Here is a 20,140-nt window from a genome sequence, read left to right on the forward strand (position 1 = left end):
CGTAGAGAAAAATTGATGTTTTTTTCACCTCAATTTCAATATTATTCTTTTTCAGCTGTTATTTTCCGTAGGAAACCCTTGTAGGATCTACACAAATGACCCCTTGCTGAATTCAGAATGTTGTCTACTTTTCAGAAATGGTTAGGTTTCTGGGATCCAGCATTGGTTTCATGCCCATTCCTGTCACTGACTGGAAGGAGGCTGAAAGCACAAAAAATTGCAAAAATGGGGTATGCCCCAGTAAAATGCCAAAATTGTGTTGAAAAATTGGGTTTTCTGATTCAAGTCTGCCTGTTCCTGAAAGCTAGGAAGCTGCTGAGGTTAGCACTGCAAACCCTTTGTTGATGCCATTTTCAGGGGGAAATCCACAAGCCTTCTTCTGCAGCCACTTTTTCAATTTTTTTTGAAAAAAATGAAATATTCACTGTATTTTGGCCAATTTCTTGGCCTCCTTCAAGGGAACCCACAAAGTCTGGGTACCTCTAGAATCCCTAGGATGTTGGAAAAAAAGGATGCAAATTTGGCTTGGTTAGCTTATGTGGATAAAAAGTTATGAGGGCCTAAGCGCGAACTGCCCCAAATAGGCAAAAAAAGGCCTGGCACAGGAGGGGGAAAAGGCCTGGCAGCGAAGGGGTTAAAGCTTACCCTACACGCAGAAATGACAGCCTCACAGTAATGAAGTTGATGCTCAGGGAACTGGTACCACGTTTTGGGTTTCCTGTCTCTTTAGAATCAGATAGATGAAGTCACGTCAACAATGAAGTAATTAAATTACTATGTTCAGCTTTAAACATTGAGCAGCAGTTGCATTGTAGTTACCGCCCTGAAGCCTCAGGACTTATGGAACAGATGAATGGCACCCTGAAATCGAGAATGGTGAAAATGTGTGTGTCCACTAATCACACCAGTCAGGAAAACAGGACTCGTCATGAGTAGAGCAATGAGGTTGCCAGTGGCTCCTGCAAATGCTCTTGTGAACATGACAGATCATATGGTATTGGACTTCTGCAAAGGTCTGGCTGATGTGGTGCGCTCTTTCTCTCTTCAGGTGGAAGCCATCACATTCTAACTGTCTCAAGATCAAAGCCACAACCTGAGAGCGGAAGATTGGGTTGTTGTTAGACTTCTTATCCATGGCGTGGTTTCCCCTAACTTTTTGCCTCTGTTTCCCAGGTTGTTGATGTTTGCTGGACTTTGTTTTTAGCTGTTTTTGTTACTCTGGGCACTTTACCAATGCTATCCAGTGCTAAAGTTGAAGTGCTCCTGTACAAAAGGTGTATGTAATTGGCTTTCTATGATTGGCATATTTGATTAACTGGTAAGTCCCTAGTACAGTGCACTAGAGGTGCCCAGGACCTGTAAATCAAATGCTACTAGTGGGCTTGCAGCACTGGTTGTGCCACCCACATGAGTAGCTCTGTAAACATGGCTCAGACCTGCCACTGCAGTGTTTGTGTGTGCAGTTTTAAACTGCCAATTCGACTTGGCAAGTGTACCCACTTGCCAGGCTTAAACTTTCCCTTTTCTTACGTGTAAGACACCCCTAAGGTAGGCTCTAGGTAGCCCCATGGGCAGTGTGCAGTATATGTTTAAGGTAGGACATATACTAATGTGTTTTATATATCCTGACAGTAAAAACCTGCCAAATTCAGTTTTCACTGTTGCAAGGCCTATCTCTCTCATAGGTTAACATGGGGGCTACCTTTAAAAATGATTAAAGCGTAGATTCCCTTTGGGAGCAGATAGACATGTGGAGTTTGGGGTCTCTGAGCTCACAATTTAAAAATACATCTTTTAGTAAAGTTGGTTTTAAGATTGTGTTTTGGAAAATGCCACTTTTAGAAAGTGGGCATTTTCTTGTTTAAACCATTTCTTTGACTCTGCCTGTTTGTGGATTCCCTGCCTAGGTCAGTTTGATAGTTGGGCTGTTTGCACCTCTCTCTAGACAGTGGCACAATGGGAGCTGGGGTGTAGTCTGCATATCCTGATGAGCCATCTGTGCTAGGAGGGAGGGGAGGAGAGGTCACTTACACCTGAAAGGGCTGTGCCTGCCCTCGCACAATGCAGTCTCCAACCCCCTGGTGTGTGTCTGGGGCCTGGCCTGGGCAAGGCAGGATTTCACAAACAAGAGAGACGTTCCTTTGAAGTAAGCCTACTTCAAAGGCCAAAATGGGTATAAGAAGGGCACCCAAAACCATAGACTTTAGATCACTTCTGGACGTCAAGAGGAGCCTCTGCCTGGAGAAGAGCTGAAGAGCTGAGGAGAAGTGCTGCCCTGCCTGAGACTGTGCTTTGTGGAGCTATCCTGCAGTTGCTGCTTCTGCCTGTGCAAGAGGACAAAGACAGGACTTTGTGTGCCTTCCTGCTTGTGAAGAAATCTCCAAGGTCTTGTCCTGAACTTGCCTTCTGTTGTTTAGGTCTCAGGGCCATCAAAGACTTCTCCTGCCAGCACCTGGACTCTCTGCTGAGACTCCTGACCTGCCAAGTGGTGCCCTATCCAGTTCCTGGGGCCTTGGAAGGTGAAGCTGGCAGATCAAGACTGAAAATCCACGCACAGACCACTGTGTGGGAAAAAAATTGACGCACCTTCTGAGGCACGGCTAAAAAATGACACGCCGCCAGCCTCGCAACTTGAAAATCAACGCACAGAGCTGGAAGAACGATGACAGAGGTTGTTAACCTTGCAACCCACATTGCGCGGTTTTGCTGATAACGTGCAGCAGGATTTTTCTACGCAAACCTTGCTGGGTACGGAAAAACGATGCAACGCCTGCCCGGACCCGAGTGCTGCCCGGATCGGCACATTGCTCCCCTGCAGGGAGGAAAAACAACGCACACCGACCCGACCGGAGAAGTACAAACAATGCACGGTCTCGCTTGCAGGTGAGAAATTATGCACTGCTTACCTTTTTCGTCACACACTCGCCCCTGAGTGTTATTTTGATGCTACCCAGGTACTTTTCAATGCTAACAGTGTTTTACCTGTTTTCTCAATAATTTAAGACTCTTTGCTTTTTAATTAATAACTTGACTTGTATGTTGGATTTTTGTTATTTTGGTCTTGTTGTGTTTAGATAAATATTTTCTATTTTTCTAAACCTCTGTTGTGTCATTTTGTAGTGTTTTCATTAAGTTACTGTGTGTGTTGGTACAAATACTTTACACCTAGCACTCTGAAGTTAAGCCTGCCAGCTCATGCCAAGCTACCAAGGGGGTGAGCAGGGGTTAGCTGAGGGTGATTCTCCTTTACCCTGACTAGAGTGATGGTCCATGCTTGGACAGGGGGGCAACCTGACTGCCAACCAAAGACCCCATTTCTAACATTGGTGAACAGCGGTTGGGATTGGACTTGTATTTGTACTTGACATACAGTGATTAAGTGTACACTACTGTTTTCAGTGCAGACTACTACATGACTGTCAGGAATCCCCAAGGTGCCTCCTGCGTTATCTGTCAGCATCCCCATGGATTAGGGTTAAATCATATCTCTGTTCTTGGTTAAACCTTCATGTTTCTAAGTACACATAATGTGCTGTGTTACACAGTTGGTTTTATCAATGCTTGTTTTACCAATGCTTGTTTACTAATGTGAGCATGTGTAGACATGTGCTTCTAATTGGGTGTGGTGTAGACATGTGCTTCTAATTGGGTGTGGTGACTCATCCACATGTGGAAACTCAACTGCTTTTCTGATTGGCTATAAATAGCAGAGTGAAGCTTGCCTCCCTGCTTGGCTTTGTTTTGCTTCCTGATCTCAGCATCTGATTTGGCAGTCCAGCCCCTGCTGTCATCCTCGTATTCAGGACTTTTGAGGCAATTCTTGTCTTCGTTCCTGTACCAACTGACACCAGGCCTTCCTCCAGCACTCCGGAAAAGACTGCAGCTAAGTGACTAGTATTCTCCAGGGAGTTTGTTCTTTGAGCGCTGCGCTTTCCTAGAGCAGCTGGCGTATTTCAGACCTCGTATTTTGGCAGAGTGCTTATCTTTAAGAGAGAAATGCATTTCTGAACATTCTACATTTTTATTGTAGTTACTTGCTTAAATGTGCTTCAGGAAATCTGCTTTAGCTCAAGTACTTACAAAAAGTGACAGTGCAATTTTAAAAGAGCATTTACTTGACTTTTCTTTCTCTAATAGCATAACTCTTTGGATTTAAATTGTGTCATTCTTGCCTGTGTTTCAGGTTTGAGGAATTTGCTTTTGAAGGGTTTTTCACACACACAGTGAAACCAAACCAAACTGTGCCACCCTGTTTAAACCCAGAGCAGACATTTGTATTTCTTGGATTGTTTTTGTTCCTTTCAGTTTAACCCTATGCATGCAGGAAAGTTATACGTGATATAATTAATGCCCTTGTTTGTCTTTCTTGTGCATGATAAGTGCAACCACAGTTCTAATTGTAGTGTGCAACAGTGAATCTCTGTGAAGCCAGCCCTAGTGTCACAGTACTTATTGCTATGGTACTCAGTTTGGGTTTTTGATAATGCAGTGTTAGTAATTGTGCCAACATTCTCTTCCACTCCTCCTTTCCTTTTGGGACACCTGCCGGGGTTTCTGTGTCCACCAGGAAGTGCCGAGAGGTGTTCCAGGAGGTCAGAGGCATACCATCACCCCTGCAGAGATCCTGCTTTTCAGGTGAGTGGCACCGTCTCAACAGTGACCACATACTACTTGTCTTATGATTTTGCTTTTTCTCTTTTTTGGAAGTTTCCCTACTTCTATTTTGTGGTAATCCTTGATTGACTTTTGAACTTAATTGGGAACTTGTTTTCTGCCTTTGGAACTTTGCACTTTTAAATCTCCATCATGTCTCAGTCTGGAGATGCATCAGCTGGAGCTGCTTTTGATTTAGGGAAACTGGAGAGTTACACAGTGGCCCAATTCAAACAGTTCTGTAAGGATCTTGCCTGCCCTATTAAGAGCCCCACCAGGAAGGAGGAGCTGCAAAAGGCACTAAAGGCCTGGGTGGCAGCCAAGGAGGCTGAGGGGCACACAGAAGATGATGAGGAGGAGGAGGTGCAGAGTATTCAAAATGGTATTGTGGGTAGGCCTGTTCTGTCTGGGGGAAGGATCTCCAGGGCAGGGAGCAGTATCTCATCTAAGGGTCTGACTCCTGGCGAGTTGCAGCACAGACAGAGAGAGAAGGCTCACCAGTTAGAGTTGGAGAAAATGAGTGTGGCCACAGCGGAGAAAAAGTTGTTGTTGGCTCATGAGCTCAGCTTGAGGGAGCTGAATCAGAGGAGTCAGTCTAGTAGGGATGGTGGCAGCAACATCACAGTGCCGCCTGAGAGGAAGGTGCACATTCCTAAGGACCTTGTGAAGGATTACAAAAGGGAGGATGACATACTGCTGTGGTTTAAAGGGTATGAGTCCGCTCTCCACATGCATCTGGCCCCTGAAGCTCATTGTGAGGGTGGGTCTGTGGAAAGACTTTGAGGTAGAGGGAAGAGATACCCTGACATCCTTAGGGGATCCCTAGGGGCTCACTTACTCTATAATGAAGGATGCCCTGATCACTAGGTATGGTCTCATCTCTGATCGGTATAAGGATAAATTTAGGTCTTATAAGAAGAAGAAAGCCCAAACATGGCTGGAATGTGTAGATTCATTCTGCTGGTCACTGGATGGTTGGGTGAAGGGCAGTAAGGTGACAACGTATGAGGGGCTTTACAATCTGATTGCTTGGGAGCACTTGTACAGTTTATGTTTTCCAGAACTGCACCAGCACCTGATTGAAAGCAAGCTGGCTGATCCCAGGAAGCTTGCGGAGGAAGGGGACCACTGGAAGAGCACCAGGGTCCAAAAGAGGTATGGGGGAGACCACGTCAAGGGTGGGCAGGGTCCCTCTCGGAAGCGGGGGCGGGTAAGGGTAAACAGGGGGAGTTCTCCAAAGGGCCCCAATCTGATTCCACGGGTAAGGATTCCCAGCCCCCCCAGTGAGAAGAAGCCATGGTTCTCCAAAGGGAAACCTGTGGCAGGGGGCACCCCACATTAGTGCTATGCATGTGACCTAGTGGGTCAGTTGATGGGGGCCCCCAAATGTTCCAGGAGTACACCGGCACCCACTGGTGCGCAGTCCCAGGGTTTGGCTAGTGTAGAGCTTGGGGAGGAGTTGGTTCCAGGTGGGTGGGAGCCAGCTGAGATGATCCTTTTCTTACTAGGGGACAGTGAGATGGTCCAGAGAACCCTAGTGCCTGAGAACACTAAAAAATACAGGCAGTGGGTGACTGTCAATGGACAGAGGGTGGAGGCTCTGGGAGACACCTGAGCCAGTGCGACTACAGTGAGGAGTCACCTGGTGTCTGAAGAGCAGATAGATCCCCGGGACTTCACCAAGTAGCTGCGGTAGACAACTCAGAGCGCCTGTGCAGAATGGCGCAGGTACCCTTCAACTGGCGGGGGGGTCTCATGTTCCTTGAAAGTAGCTGTGTGTCCAACCATGCCTGTAGATTGTTTGCTTGGCAATGACCTGGAGGATTCTCCTTGGAAGGAAGTTGAACACAGGTCACTCTTGGAGACGGTGGGTCTGCCTGGGTGGGAATGCATACCCACCAGGTGTATGGCAGCCCATCAGGGTGATCAGAAGACCCTTGAGCCTGAAAGAGTGGCCCAGGTGTCTGCCAGAAGGAGGAAGGGCAAGAGGTGCGGAAATCCAGCCCCAGAAGTTCCCACAGTCCAGGGGGAGGCTGAACCAGAGGGGGAGGCCCTGGAGTCTACAGGGGAACAGGTAGTTGAACTGGGTGAGGTCCCTCAGTTGTCAAAGTGGCAGCAGGAAGGGGGCCCACCAGGGAAGCACTCTGTGAGGCACAGAAGTCATGCCGTACTCTGGAGGTTTTGCGGCAACAGGCTGCAGACCAGGCGTCTGGCAAAGAGCCTGGATCACACTTGATGTATTGGGAGGTTGGCTTTCTATATAGTGAGCCTAAAGTCCCTGAGCCTGGGTCAGCCTGTGTGCTGGTGGTACCCCAGTGCTTCAGAGCCCTCCCACTGGGTCTGGCTCATGATGTTGCTTTAGCTGGTCATTTGGGGCAGGACAAGACCTTTGAGCTGGTTGTCTCCCACTTCTATTCGCCCCAAATGCACAGGCACTCTGATGCTTATTGCAGGTCTTGCCAAACTTGTCAGGCAAGTGGCAAGAGTGGGGGGGAAATGTAAGGCTCCCCTCCAACCTTTTCCTGTTGTCAGTATCCCCTTTGAAAGGGTCGACATTGACGTTGTGGGGCCTCTGGATCCCAAGACAGCCATGGGCAACAGGTTTATCCTGGTCTTGGTGGACCATGCCTCCCGGTACCCAAAAGCCATTCCTTTAAGATCAGTCACTGCCCCTGTGGTGAGCCGTGCCTTGATGGGAGCTTTTTACCCGCATGGGGTTCCCCAAGGAAGTGGTATCTGACAGAGATACCAGCTTCATATCTACTTATATGAATTCTCTGCGGCAGGTGTGTGGGGTAATATATAAGTTCACCACACATTACCACCCCCAAAGTAATGGTCTGGTTGAGAGATTCAACCGCACCTTGAAAGGCATGATTATGGGCCTGTCAGAGCCCTTGAGGCGGAAGTGGGACATCCTCTTGCCATGCCTTCTGTTCGCTTACAGGGAGGTGCCTCAAAAGGGACTTGGCTTTAGTCCTTTTGAGCTGACTTATGGCCACCCTGTGAGGGGACCTTTAAGTCTGGTCAATGAGGCTTTGGAGAAAGCTCCTAGTAAACTACCCCAGGATGTATTTAGTTACATACTGGCTCTGAGAAACCAGACTGCCCGCTTCAGGAGTCTCGCACAGGGGAACCTGGAAGCAAGCCAGGAGGACATGAAATGCTGGTATGACCAGAATGCCACTCTGGTCGATTTTCAACCTGGACAAAAAGCGCTCCAGGACAAGTGGACTGAGCCATTTGAGGTGTTGGAGCACAAAAGTGAAGTCACCTACCTGGTGAATTTGCAGGCACCCAGGAACCTTTTAAGGGTCCTGCATGTTAACCTGCTCAAGCCACACTTTGAGCGGACAGAGTTGTCCATGCTCCTAGCGACAGATGACGGGGTGGAGGAGGAGAGCAAGCCTCTTCCTGACCTCCAATCTGCAGGAGAAAAAGATGGGTCTGTGGAGGGAGTGAACCTCTCCTCCTCCCTGTCTGCAGAGCAGCAGAGGGACTGTCGCCAGGTGTTGGGACAGTTCGCCTCACTGTTTTCCTTGATCCCAGCGGTCACACACTTGTGCACACATGTATGTGGACACTGGGAACAGTATACCCATTAAACAAAAGATTTATAGGGTGACTGACAAGGTCAGGGCTAGCATCAAGGATGAGGTATCCAAGATGTTAACCCTAGGGGTTATTGAGCATTCTAGCGGTCCTTTGGCCAGCCTTGTGGTTTTGGTCCCAAAGGCTGCTGCTCCTGGTGCCACCCCAGCACTTCAGTTCTTTGTGGACTACTGGGGACTCTATGCTGTCACTAAGAGTGACGCACACCCCATCACCGAGCTGATGAGCTCATTGACTGGTTGGGAGCTGGCAAGTACCTAAGTACGATTGACCTTACCTCTGGGTACTGGCAGATTGTCTTTACAGAGAGGGTCAAGGAGAGGTTTGCGTTTTCTACCCCAGATGGGCACTTTCAGCTTGAAGTGATCCCATTTGGGATGAAAAATGCCCCTGCCACTTTCAGAGGTTGGTCAACCAGGTGTTGGCTGGGCTGGATGAGTTCAGTGCTGCCTACCTGGAGGACATTGCTGTCTTCAGTTCCACCTGGGAGGAACACTTGCAACACCTCCATTAAGTGTTGGAGGCCCTGCAAAAGGCAGGACTCACTATTAAGGCAAGCAAGTGCCAAATAGGGCAGGGTTCTGTGGTATACTTGGGACACCAGGTGGGGAGCGGCCAGGTGGCACCCCTACAGCCAAAGATTGATACCATTCTGGCTTGGGAGCCTCCCAAGACCCAGACTGAAGCGAGGGCCTATTTAGGTCTCACAGGATACTATAGGAGGTTTGTAAAGGGGTATGACACAATTGTTGCTCCGTTGACTGAATTGACATCCAGAAAGCAGCCCAGAAAGGTGATCTGGAATGAGTCTTGCCAGACGGCTTTTGATGTCCCGAAGGATGCCATGTGCACAGCACCTGTGCTGAAGGCACCGCCTACTCCAAGGAGTTTGTTGTGCAAACAGACACCTCAGAGCATAGTATTGGAGCAGTACTCTCACACCTTAATGAAGAGGGCCTAGCTCAACCTGTAGCCTTCATTAGCAGGAAGTTACTTCCCAGGGGACGTAGGTGGAGTGCCATAGAAGGTGAAGCGTTTGCTGTGGTCTGGGCGCTGAAGAAGCTAAGACCCTACTTGATAACTTGACTTGTGTGTTGGATTTTTGTAGTTTTGGCCTTGTTTTGTTTAGATAAATATTTTCTATTTTTCTAAACCTGTGTTGTGTCATTTTGTAGTGTTTTCATTAAGTTACCTTGTGTGTTGGTACAAATACTTTACACCTAGCACTCTGAAGTTAAGCCTGCCTGCTTGTGCCAAGCTACCAAGGGGTTGAGCGGGGGTTAGCTGAGGGTGATCCTTTTTTACCCTGACTAGAGTGAGGGTTCTTGCTTGGAGAGGGGGCAACCTGACTGCCAAACAAAGAACCCATTTCTAACAGTTGTAAACAGAAAGCACATAAGGAAGACGTGTCTGGAACCTTGGTGGAAAGTCCCTTACCAAGTAGTACGGATTACTACTAAAGCTATGAAGTACGCTGGAGTTCTGAACTGGATCCATGCCAGCCATACTCAGAAAGTGTCTCGTCCATTGGACAATGTTGAGAGTATTAACAACGTCCAGACCAACTCCAGAATTAGAGAGGGGAGAAGGAGAATCAGAGACTGAATCTGAGCAAACTGAAGCCAGTACTAGCACTGCTGTGAGGGATGAAGCTGAAGACCTGCAGGAGAGCGACAGTGAACCAACCTCAACTGAGGTAACATGAGAGTCTAGTCAGAGGAGGGCTCTCCCAGAAGCACACGGTCCTGAAATGTACACAGAGCAAACTACAGACCCCGAGGGGAAGGAGTTGAGGCGGATCAAAGTCGAACCTAGCTGACTCCTCCTGAACCAGTTGCAGGTATGTTGAGAGAAAATCCTGCATAACAGAGAGAAGATGCAAATACAGCACTGAAAAGAGCATTGACAAAAGGTCCACTGAAAGAAATCACAAGCAATGAGAAAATCCCAAGCAATGAGAAAAGAAGCAATTACAGTGACAACAATTGAGGAAGAAGTAGATACTACAAGAAGAGAAAATTTGAGTGATGAAGAACTAAATGTAGATCGAAGACTGAAAAGAAAGGGAATTGCAAATCGAAGATACACAGATCCTGAATTGGCATATGCAATGACAAGTGAGTGGCAAAGTGAATTTTTGTCTTTTTGTTTTGATCTAGGCATTCCAGGTCAATATTTTGGCACCTGAAGAAGATTAAATGAACTGAACTTTGCAAAACTGTAATCCTGATAAAGGTGCAAAAGAAACTATTGAAAGTAACTGGAAAAAACTAACCTGATTCGACAAGCTGCTAAACCGATTTTGACAAGCTACCAAATTTTGACAAAAAGGGTCATTGAAGAAAGACTGAATGCTGTAAATAATTGCTAAAGAAGATTGAAGATTTTTTGTTTTGATTTTTGCTGCTTAGCTATAATTGTTTCTTTTACTTTCTGATTCTTTACAGATTATGAGTAACATTAGTCAACAGGGTAGAAGGAATAGGTGCTGTAAATGTATGGGTATTGGTTTGGCGATTGTATGCATGATATTGTGTCTGGTGTTGATTGTGAGCATGACTCTTCTTGATAAGAGTTTGGTCAACCATACCTTTGCTGTAGAGACAACCACCGCACTCACAGAGGTAAAGAAGTTTAGGATATATGAGAAATATTTGCACGTAGATAGTACCCAAGGAGAACTTCCTTCTAATGCTTTCTATCGCTCATTGCATGAGTATATTGAGACAATGGATGCAAGAGATTGTTATGTTTGCATGCAGATTCCTTCATCAGTGGAAGAAGGAGTTACTTACCATAGTTTGCCCTTTACTTATGGAATAAGTTGTAATCTTTTACTCACCAGATTCCATAACCAGGAGCACATTCAATACTTATATTCCAACCACGATGTGGTGTTTTTGTTTGTCCCTATAATCAAGTACCTGAGTAGAGTAGCTGAGGAGAACACTATAGAATTATTGAGAGGATTCTTTGAATGTACATTGACTTTTGGCACTGCTCACGCACATAGAAACAACCTAACATGCTTGCTTCCACCCATAGAAAAGAGCTTCTTAGATCAGACGGATGATAGAATAAAGACATTAAAGGAAAAATTAGAAAAAGGCTTAGAGAAAAGGAGATTTCAAAATGTTCATGCATTTAGTGGCAGAAAGACACAAGGGAGGTTAGCTTTAGATTCACAGCACATAGGAAAGCTTTGTGTATAGAGAGGCCTAAATCTAGCACTGATACGTTGTTTGTGGAAATGAGTGAATGTAGACATGTGTTTTTGTTTCAGAGTAAATGGACATTCATGGTAAATGGACAAGACCCAGCAATTCCAGGAGTTTATTACATCTGTGGACCAAATGCGTATTACCGTCTTCCTAGAGGAAGGTATGGCACATATTACTTAGGGATAGTTTTCCCAAAGATGTATCAACTTGAGGTCCTGAGTAAATTACCTAAAATTACTGAATTGCATCATACTAGACAAAAGCGAGAATCATATTGTATAGTTGGAGACATATTTGGAGCAATAATTCCTTCAGTAGGAGTTAATCTGAATGCTTTGAAAATTCAAAAGTTGTCTACAATTGTGGATAACATGCTGACAAATTTTTCAGGAGCCATGATCCTAATGGATACAGAAATGGCTGCAGTAGGATCTATGACTCTTCAGAACCGCCTTGCGTTAGACATCCTTTTAGCCAAGGAGGCAGAGTTTGCAAAATGCTGAATGCGCAACATTGTTGCTCATGTATACCTAACAATAGTAAAGAAATTAAGAGCCTTATTAGCAACCTGTCTAATGATAGTGCTGATCTGAAAGAGCTGAAAGAACCAGGAGTTTGTGAAAATGTTGGCAAAGGTTTTGCTTCTGCTGGAAATTGGCTTGGTAACCTGGGGAAAGGGATAATAATGAAGATATTACAAGTAATGGTGATTATTGTGATTTGTATAATTGGAGCATTGTGAATATGATAAGTGTATCATGTGATTAAAATAAAGAAATTTAAAATGATCAGAGGAGGGAAGAAATTAAAATGGAGAAATTGTTCAGGGAAAATTTGAAAAGGAAAAGAGGAAATAAAAGTTATAAGGAGGACAGATTTTAGGAGAGAAAAATTTGTGTGGAAAGATGTAAAGTATGAAGACATATTTAGTCATCAGAGGAGGGATTGTGGCCGCTAACTTTATTGCTCATAAATATTCATGTAATTTGGAATATGGATCTGCTTAGAATTTTACTAACATAGAAAATAATGTGTGACTTGGGGAAATGTGCCCACTTGAGTGGCCATCATTAATCACAAAGGCCCTCATTATGACATTGGCAGTAAGTACAGCTTATCGCCATGCTGACTGCCGCCAACATACCGCCGCCGCTGCGGATTACCGCTACCCATATTATGACACACACATAGTAATCTATCACTATACAGCCACACACACAAGTCCGCCAGCCCAAAGATCAGTGATAAACTGGCAGTAGCAAAACCCACACTGTTATGCCAATAGAACTATGCCTACAGTATTATGACCCACGGATCACCACGGCGGACATTCAATGGCAGTAAACCATTGGCGCTACATACCGCTGTGCTCAAAATACACACACACACTAACAAAACAACACTACATTGGACAATTTGAATAATACACTCCTGACACCCATACACACCACACCCACACAACCACACCACTATAAAACACACACCCACATTAACTTTACGACTAAAAACAATTGCCACAAGAGAGATATCAAGACCACAGACACGACCACTGCCACACACCACCACCACCAATACACCATCCATGCACCTTACATCACACACCCCAACACATCACCCCACACACCCTCACCCACACCACTCCAACTACACCCATGGCACCACAACAACACCCCAGGTTTTCAGAGGAGGAGCTAAGGGTCATGGTGGGGGAAATTATTGGGGTAGAGCCACAGCTATTCGGATCACAGGTGCAGCAGACATCCATTCCTAGGAAGATGGAGCTATGGCGGCGAATAGAGGACAGGGTCAACGCCGTGGGACAGCACCCCAGAACAAGGGATGACATCAGGAAGAGGTGGAACGACCTACGGGGGAAGGTGCATTCCACAGCAGCAAGACACCAACTCGCTGTACAGAGGACTGGCGGTGGACCCCCACCTCCTCCCCTACAACTAACAACATGGGAGGAGCAAGTCTTGGCAATCATGCATCCTGAGGGCCTGGCAGGAGTAGGACGAGGATTGGACTCTGGTAAGTCAAATCTCTATTACTATCACCCCCCCTACCTGCATGCCATCACCTACCCCCCCCTCACGCCCATCACTCTACCACCTCACACATACCCCACCATCACAACCCACCCCTCCCAATACCAAGCCCTGCATGGAACACCAATGCACGGACCCCCATCACAGACCTGCATGGACAGCTATGACTAAAGCATGCACAGTAGAGAGAATCACCTAGCTCACCAAATAACTACTCACATAAGGCAAAGCTGCAAGGGCATTAACAACCATAGATGGCAACACACCCATGCCCAAGATGTCACACGCAGAAACAATAACACTGCATTTACATCCCCACAGGTCCCCAACCCAACGTCACCGGAGAGGAGGTGCCAGCAACATCCAGTCCCCACCCCCCAGAAGAGGCCCACAGTGATGACAGCAGCTCTGGACGCCTGGATCTGGATGATCAACTTGGCCCATCAGGGACCTCCAGACAGTCGGTTACCCAGGCACAGTCCCATACCACCACAGAGCCTCCCTCCCCCCAGAGAAACACCAGCACAGCACCCACCCAGCGGGCCCATACCTCTGTCCCAAGGACACGTCAATCAGCAGTGTGTCCACCACTACAGGGACCCCAGGCAACCCCACAAACACAGGACGATCAGGGACCTGGGGTCAGTGGCAGTGGGCACACGTTCAGGGGACAGAGGCACAAGACAACAGGGAAGCTGGGAGAGCTGCTGTGCAACAGGGGGAGGACGGGCCAAGGGAACTGACTCTCCAGGAGGCACTCACCAAGATCTTGGGAGCATACCACCATTCCCAGGAGACGATGGGCCATATACCGGACAAGTTGCAGGAGACCCAGCGGCTGCAGGAGGGGCATTACCTGGGGATCAGGAAGGACTTAAAGGACATAAACACCACCCTGGTCACCATTGCAGGGTTGCTGGCAGACATGTCCAACACCATGAGGGAGGCAGTGGCACACCAGCCGGCTCCTGACACTAGCCAAACCACTGAACGGCCTTCCACCTCTGCTGCAGCTAGTGGACAGGAGGCCCTGCCACTGGACCAACAGGCCATCAGCACCCCTCCCCCTGCAGAAGGAGAACCACCCCGCAAACGGTCCTTGCGATCCAGGCAGAAGCCAGAGACTATTGCCAGACCCTGCCAGGAAATAAGACTCTCCTGATTGTCACCCTTCTGTCCCACTCAGTCACCCTGTCTACCATGAACTGTCATTGCTCCACTTCCTATACACCCTTGGACAATGCACCTGTGATCCACATAGACTGGACTCTATCCTGGACATTACTCCTCCATCACCCCAGCCAATTGCATATCCCCCTCTACTTATTGGCACTTAAATAAACACCATATGAATAAATACAAGTATGGAGTCTGTCAAATGATTGAACTATGTATTAATTTAACAAGCTTTAAATACTGCAATACAACTGTACAGTAATTTATACATAGGAATGACCTGTAGTTGGCTGCAAACAATGTAGGAGGCTGGCCTGGCTTATAGTAGGTACCTGATGGTACTTACACCTTGTGCCAGGTCCAGTTATCCCTTATTAGTAGATTAGTAGTGTTCTAGCAGCTTAGGCTGATAGAGGTAGCTATAGCAGAGCAGCTTAGGCTGAACTAGGAGACATGCAGAGCTCCTACTATACCACTTATATCATATAACACTACAGTATATCATAAGAAACACAATACTCAGAGTTACTAAAAATAAAGGTACTTTATTTTAGTGACAATATGCCAAAAGTATCTCAGAGGATATACTCCCGTAGGAGGTAAGTAATATACATAAAATATACACACAAACCAAAATCAGGTAAGTAAAACACTTAGGAAAGTAGTGCAAACACTGTAGAAGACATCTAGAATTGTCGAGATGAGAGGGGACGCAGAGGACTGGTGATGCAGAAATTTGGTGCCTGCGGTAGCAGGGGAAAGATTCTGTCAACCCACAGGAGATTTCTTCTTGCCTTCCAGTGCAGGGTGAAGGCAGGCAGCCCTTGGAGCATGCACCACCAGGAATCAGTCCAGAAAGCCAGCAGGATTAGGCGCTACAATGTTGCTGGTAGTCTTCTTGCTACTTTGTTGCGGTTTTGCAGGCGTCCTGGAGCAGTCAGCGGTCGATCCTTGGCAGAAGTCAAAGAGAGCAGTGCAGAGGAACTCTGGTGAGCTTTTGCATTCATTATCTGACGAGAAACCCACAGGAGAGACCCTAAATAGCCCTCAGAGGAGGATTGTCTACCTAACCAGGTAAGAGCCTATCAGGAGGGGTCTCTTACGTCACCTGCTGGCACTGGCCACTCAGAGGTCTGTATTGTGCACTCACACCTCTGCATTCAAGATGGCAGAGCTCTGGGACACACTGGAGCTGCTCTGGGCACCACCCCTGGGGTGGTGATGGACAGGGGAGTGGTCACTCCCCTTTCCTTTCTCCAGTTTCGTGCCAGAGCAGGGGCTGGGGGATCCCTGAATCGGTGTGGACTGGTTTATGCAAGGAGGGCACCATCTGTGCCCTTCAAAGCATTTCTAGAGGCCAGGAGAGGCTACTCCTCTCAGGCCCTTAACACCTATTTCCAAAGGGAGAGGGTGTAACACCCTCTCTCAGAGGAAATCCTTTGTTCTGCCTTCCTGGGACTGGGCTGCCCAGGCCCCAGGGGGGCAGAAACTTGTCTGGGGGTTGGCAGCAGCGGTAGCTGCAGAGAAAACCCCAGAGAGCTAGTTTGGCAGTACCCAGGGTCCATGCTGGAGCCCCGGGGATGCATGGGATTGGCACACCAATACCAGATTTGGCTTGGGAGGTCAATTCCATGATCTTAGACATGTTACATGGCCATGTGTGGAGTTACCATTGTGAAGCTACACATAGGTATTGACCTATATGTAGTTCATGCGTGTAATGGTGTCCCCGCACTCACAAAGTCTGGGGAAATTGCCCTGAACAATGTGGGGGCACTTTGGCTAGTGCCAGGGTGCCCTCACACTTAGTAACTTTGCACCTAACCTTCACTAAGTGAGGGTTAGACATATAGGTGACGTATAAGTTACTTAAGTGCAGTGTAAAATGGCTGTGAAATAACGTGGACGTTATTTCACTCAGGCTGCAGTGGCAGTCCTGTGTAAGAATTGTCTGAGCTCCCTATGGGTGGCAAAAGAAATGCTGCAGCCCATAGGGATCTCCTGGAACCCCAATACACTGGGTACCTAGGTAGCATATACTAGGGAATTATAAGGGTGTTCCAGTGTGCCAATCACAATTGGTGTAAATGGTCACTAGCCTGCAGTGACAATTTTAAAAGAAGAGAGAGCATAAACACTGAGGTTCTGGTTAGCAGAGCCTCAGTGATACAGTTAGGCACCACACAGGGAACACATATAGGCCACATATAGGCCACAAACCTATATGTGTGGTGGTGGGTGTGCTGGTGCGAGTCCTAGTGGCTGTAGTGGTAGTGCATGCAGGTGAGAGTGTAGATGACACTGGGAGGGAGGAGGGAGATGATGAGGAGGGGGACACAGTGGAGGCAGTGGATGTTGCTGTGTCTGTATGTGGGTGATGCTTGTGTGAGTGCCTGTGGGATGTGTGGTGCCTATGTTTGCCTGAGCTTCCCTTGTGTGTTGACGTGTGTGCAGGCTTGTCTGATGGTGTGCTTGGGATAGGCAGAGGTACAGGGGATTGGGTCTGGGTGGAGGAAGTTGGAGGGGGAGGCTAGACACAGGGACAATGGCTGCCATCAGTGCTGAGGCCAGAGATTGCAGGGTTCGATGATGGGCAGCCTGACCAGAATGAATGGCCTCCAGGAATGCATTAGTGTGTTGCAACTCCCTTTTTACACCCTGGATGGCATTCACAATGGTAGACTGCCCAAGAGTGAGTGACCTGAGGAGGTCAATGGCCTCCTCACTGAGGGCAGCATAGGTGACATGGGCAGGGGCTGAGGTGCCTGGGGCGAAGGTGATGCCCACCCTCCTGGGTGAGCGGGCACGGGCGAAGGCTGAGGGGCTGCTGGGAGGGCAGTGCTGGTAGGGGGGTGGCGGCTGTACCTGTAGAAGTGGGGGGGGGCACAGATGTTGCCGCCACCACAAGGGAGCTCCCATCGGAGGACGAGTCCGTGTCGCTGGTTGCTGATCCGGTGACCGCCATGAAGCTCCCCTCGCCCTCCGTCCCACTGGTGTATTCTGAGTCCGTGGTGTGGCCCTCCATGGCCATGTGGGATGCAGCCCCCTCGTGCTTCGGTGCCACTGTACCTCCACCTGATGATGCTGATGCACAAAAGAACAGGGAGAGCACAAAAAGGGTGGGGGGACGACAGAAGAAAGACAGGTTGAGTGCATGGCTTACCACTACCGTTGGCGGACAATACATACACAGCAGCCCCCTGCACTACGCCGCACTGTTGGGCTCTACAGATGCAGTTCCTGGGATATGGCCTACATGGCTATGGTGGACATCTGCACACATAGATGACACAGGGGCATGTATACCTGTACTTGGCACTCTACAGAGGTGGGGTGGAGTGGCACATGGCCTGCATTACGGAGGGGCCTAACCTACGGAACTCACCCTGGCCTAGGGAAACCCACAGCCCTCCTCCCCCACCCAGACCCCTCCACTGCGCGCAAAGTCAGCTGAATGAGAGTGTACTCACCCCCTTGTGTCTGCTGTGATGCCCTCAAGCGCCCATCCAACTCAGGGTAGGCCACCCCCAGGTTCCGGAACATCAGGGGGGTCATGGTGCGACGGGCACCCCTCCCATGTTGGGAGGACATCCCCAGCTGAGCCTCCGCCGTCTTCTTGCTCCAGCGGCAAATGTCCTCCCATCTTTTACAGCAGTGGGTGCTCCGTCTCTGGTGGACCCGCAGGGTCCGGACGTCCTTGGCGATGGCACGCCAAATATCCTTCTTCTGGTGGGCGCTGACCTACATGACATGTACAGGGGAAGAAGAGAAGTCATTACCAACTGCACCGTCGAAGTGAGTGGCCCACATCCCTGCCCTTGCCATGTGGCACATGCATTCACAGTCCTTCATGCTCACAGAACTCTGCCCCCTTCCTTCTTACAACCAGCCCTCTCCACCCAGGCATAGCCCATACAACTTGCACCCTATGTACTCACCTGTTGGTCTGGAGGACTGTAGAGTAGTGGGTACTGGGGTAGGACCCCGTCCACGAGCTTCTCCAACTCCTGTGCAGTGAAGGCAGGGGCCCTTTCCCCAGACGCACGTGCCATTGTCTCTTCCAGACTGAGGTCACAGCAGCACTTGCAGTATAGGTCCTCTCCTGTCGAAGATCAGGTATCGAGTGATTCAACAGATAGAAAATGGCGGTGACGTCCGCGGCGGTGCGTATCATCACTGCCGGCGCGCTTCGTCATTGGCTCCTGGGACCCATAGGGTCCAATGTTAACCAATGCAGCATTGCGCAGTGGTCTTCGACCGCCTACCGCGACGGTGTACAACGCCAGCGCAGTTACCTCACATCCAATTGTCCCAGTTTAGAGGTCAGGCAGCCGCCATTTCAGGGGCCCACATGGCTTCATTTTCAACTGCGTCACACATACCTAGGCCTGGACTCAACCCTCTTACAGACAACTTTTTGGATTATGTTTCGTGTTCTGTGTAGCTGTGGGTACATACCTCTGAGTTGCTTGACTCTGTGGTCGCTTTTGTCCTTCCTAGGCACTGTCAGCTGGGACATGTGAGGAGATGTCAGAATCCTCTGGTGTACCGACCGCTGGTGGACCTGTTGACAATGGAGGAGCGACATTTAATCATCACCAACAGGTTTGACCGTGCCACAATCCAGGAACTGTGTACCATGTTGGAGCCTGACCTGATGTCAGCAATCCGCCATCCCACAGGAATCCCCCCTCAAGTGCAGGTGCTAACAGTGCTCCATTTCCTTGCAAGTGGGTCATTTCAAACAACAGTGGCCATGTCATCAGGGATGTCCCGGCCTATGTTTTCCAACGTGTTGTCCAGAGTGTTGTCTGCCTTGCTGAAACACATGAGGAGCTACATCGTTTTCCCTCAGGTGGAGGATTTGGCTACTGTTAAAGGTGACTTCTATGCCCTTGGACATATCCCTAACATCAGGAACGCTACAATGAGGCCCATGGGCGGACTAGGAGGGTGATCGAACGCACCTTCGGCCTCCTGAAGGCCAGGTTCAGGTGCCTCCATATGACAGGTGGTTCCCTATTCTACTCACCAAGGAAGGTGTGCCAGGTCATCATCGCCTGCTGTATGCTTCACAATCTTGCTTTGCGACGCAAGGTGCCTTTTCTGCAAGAGGATGGTCCAGATGACGGTGTTGTGGCAGCTGTGGAGCCTGTGGACAGTGATGAGTAGGAAGCAGAGGAAGAAGACATTGACAACAGGGACTCAGTCATACAGCAATATTTCCAGTGACACACAGGTGAGAACACTTTCTTGACTACTACAAGTACTTTCACACTTCTACCTCTATCCTGTCTGTCAATTTCTACCAGTATTTGGTAACTGAGTTGTACATTTCCATTACGGTTTCACAGGTGTGGTTACCAATGTGTGTCATCTGCATGCATCCTTCATGGACTTGTGATGTGTGACATAGGTATGTTGACATTA

Source organism: Pleurodeles waltl, chromosome 4_2 (assembly GCF_031143425.1).
Source record: "Pleurodeles waltl isolate 20211129_DDA chromosome 4_2, aPleWal1.hap1.20221129, whole genome shotgun sequence".
In the NCBI taxonomy this organism is placed as follows: domain Eukaryota; kingdom Metazoa; phylum Chordata; class Amphibia; order Caudata; family Salamandridae; genus Pleurodeles; species Pleurodeles waltl.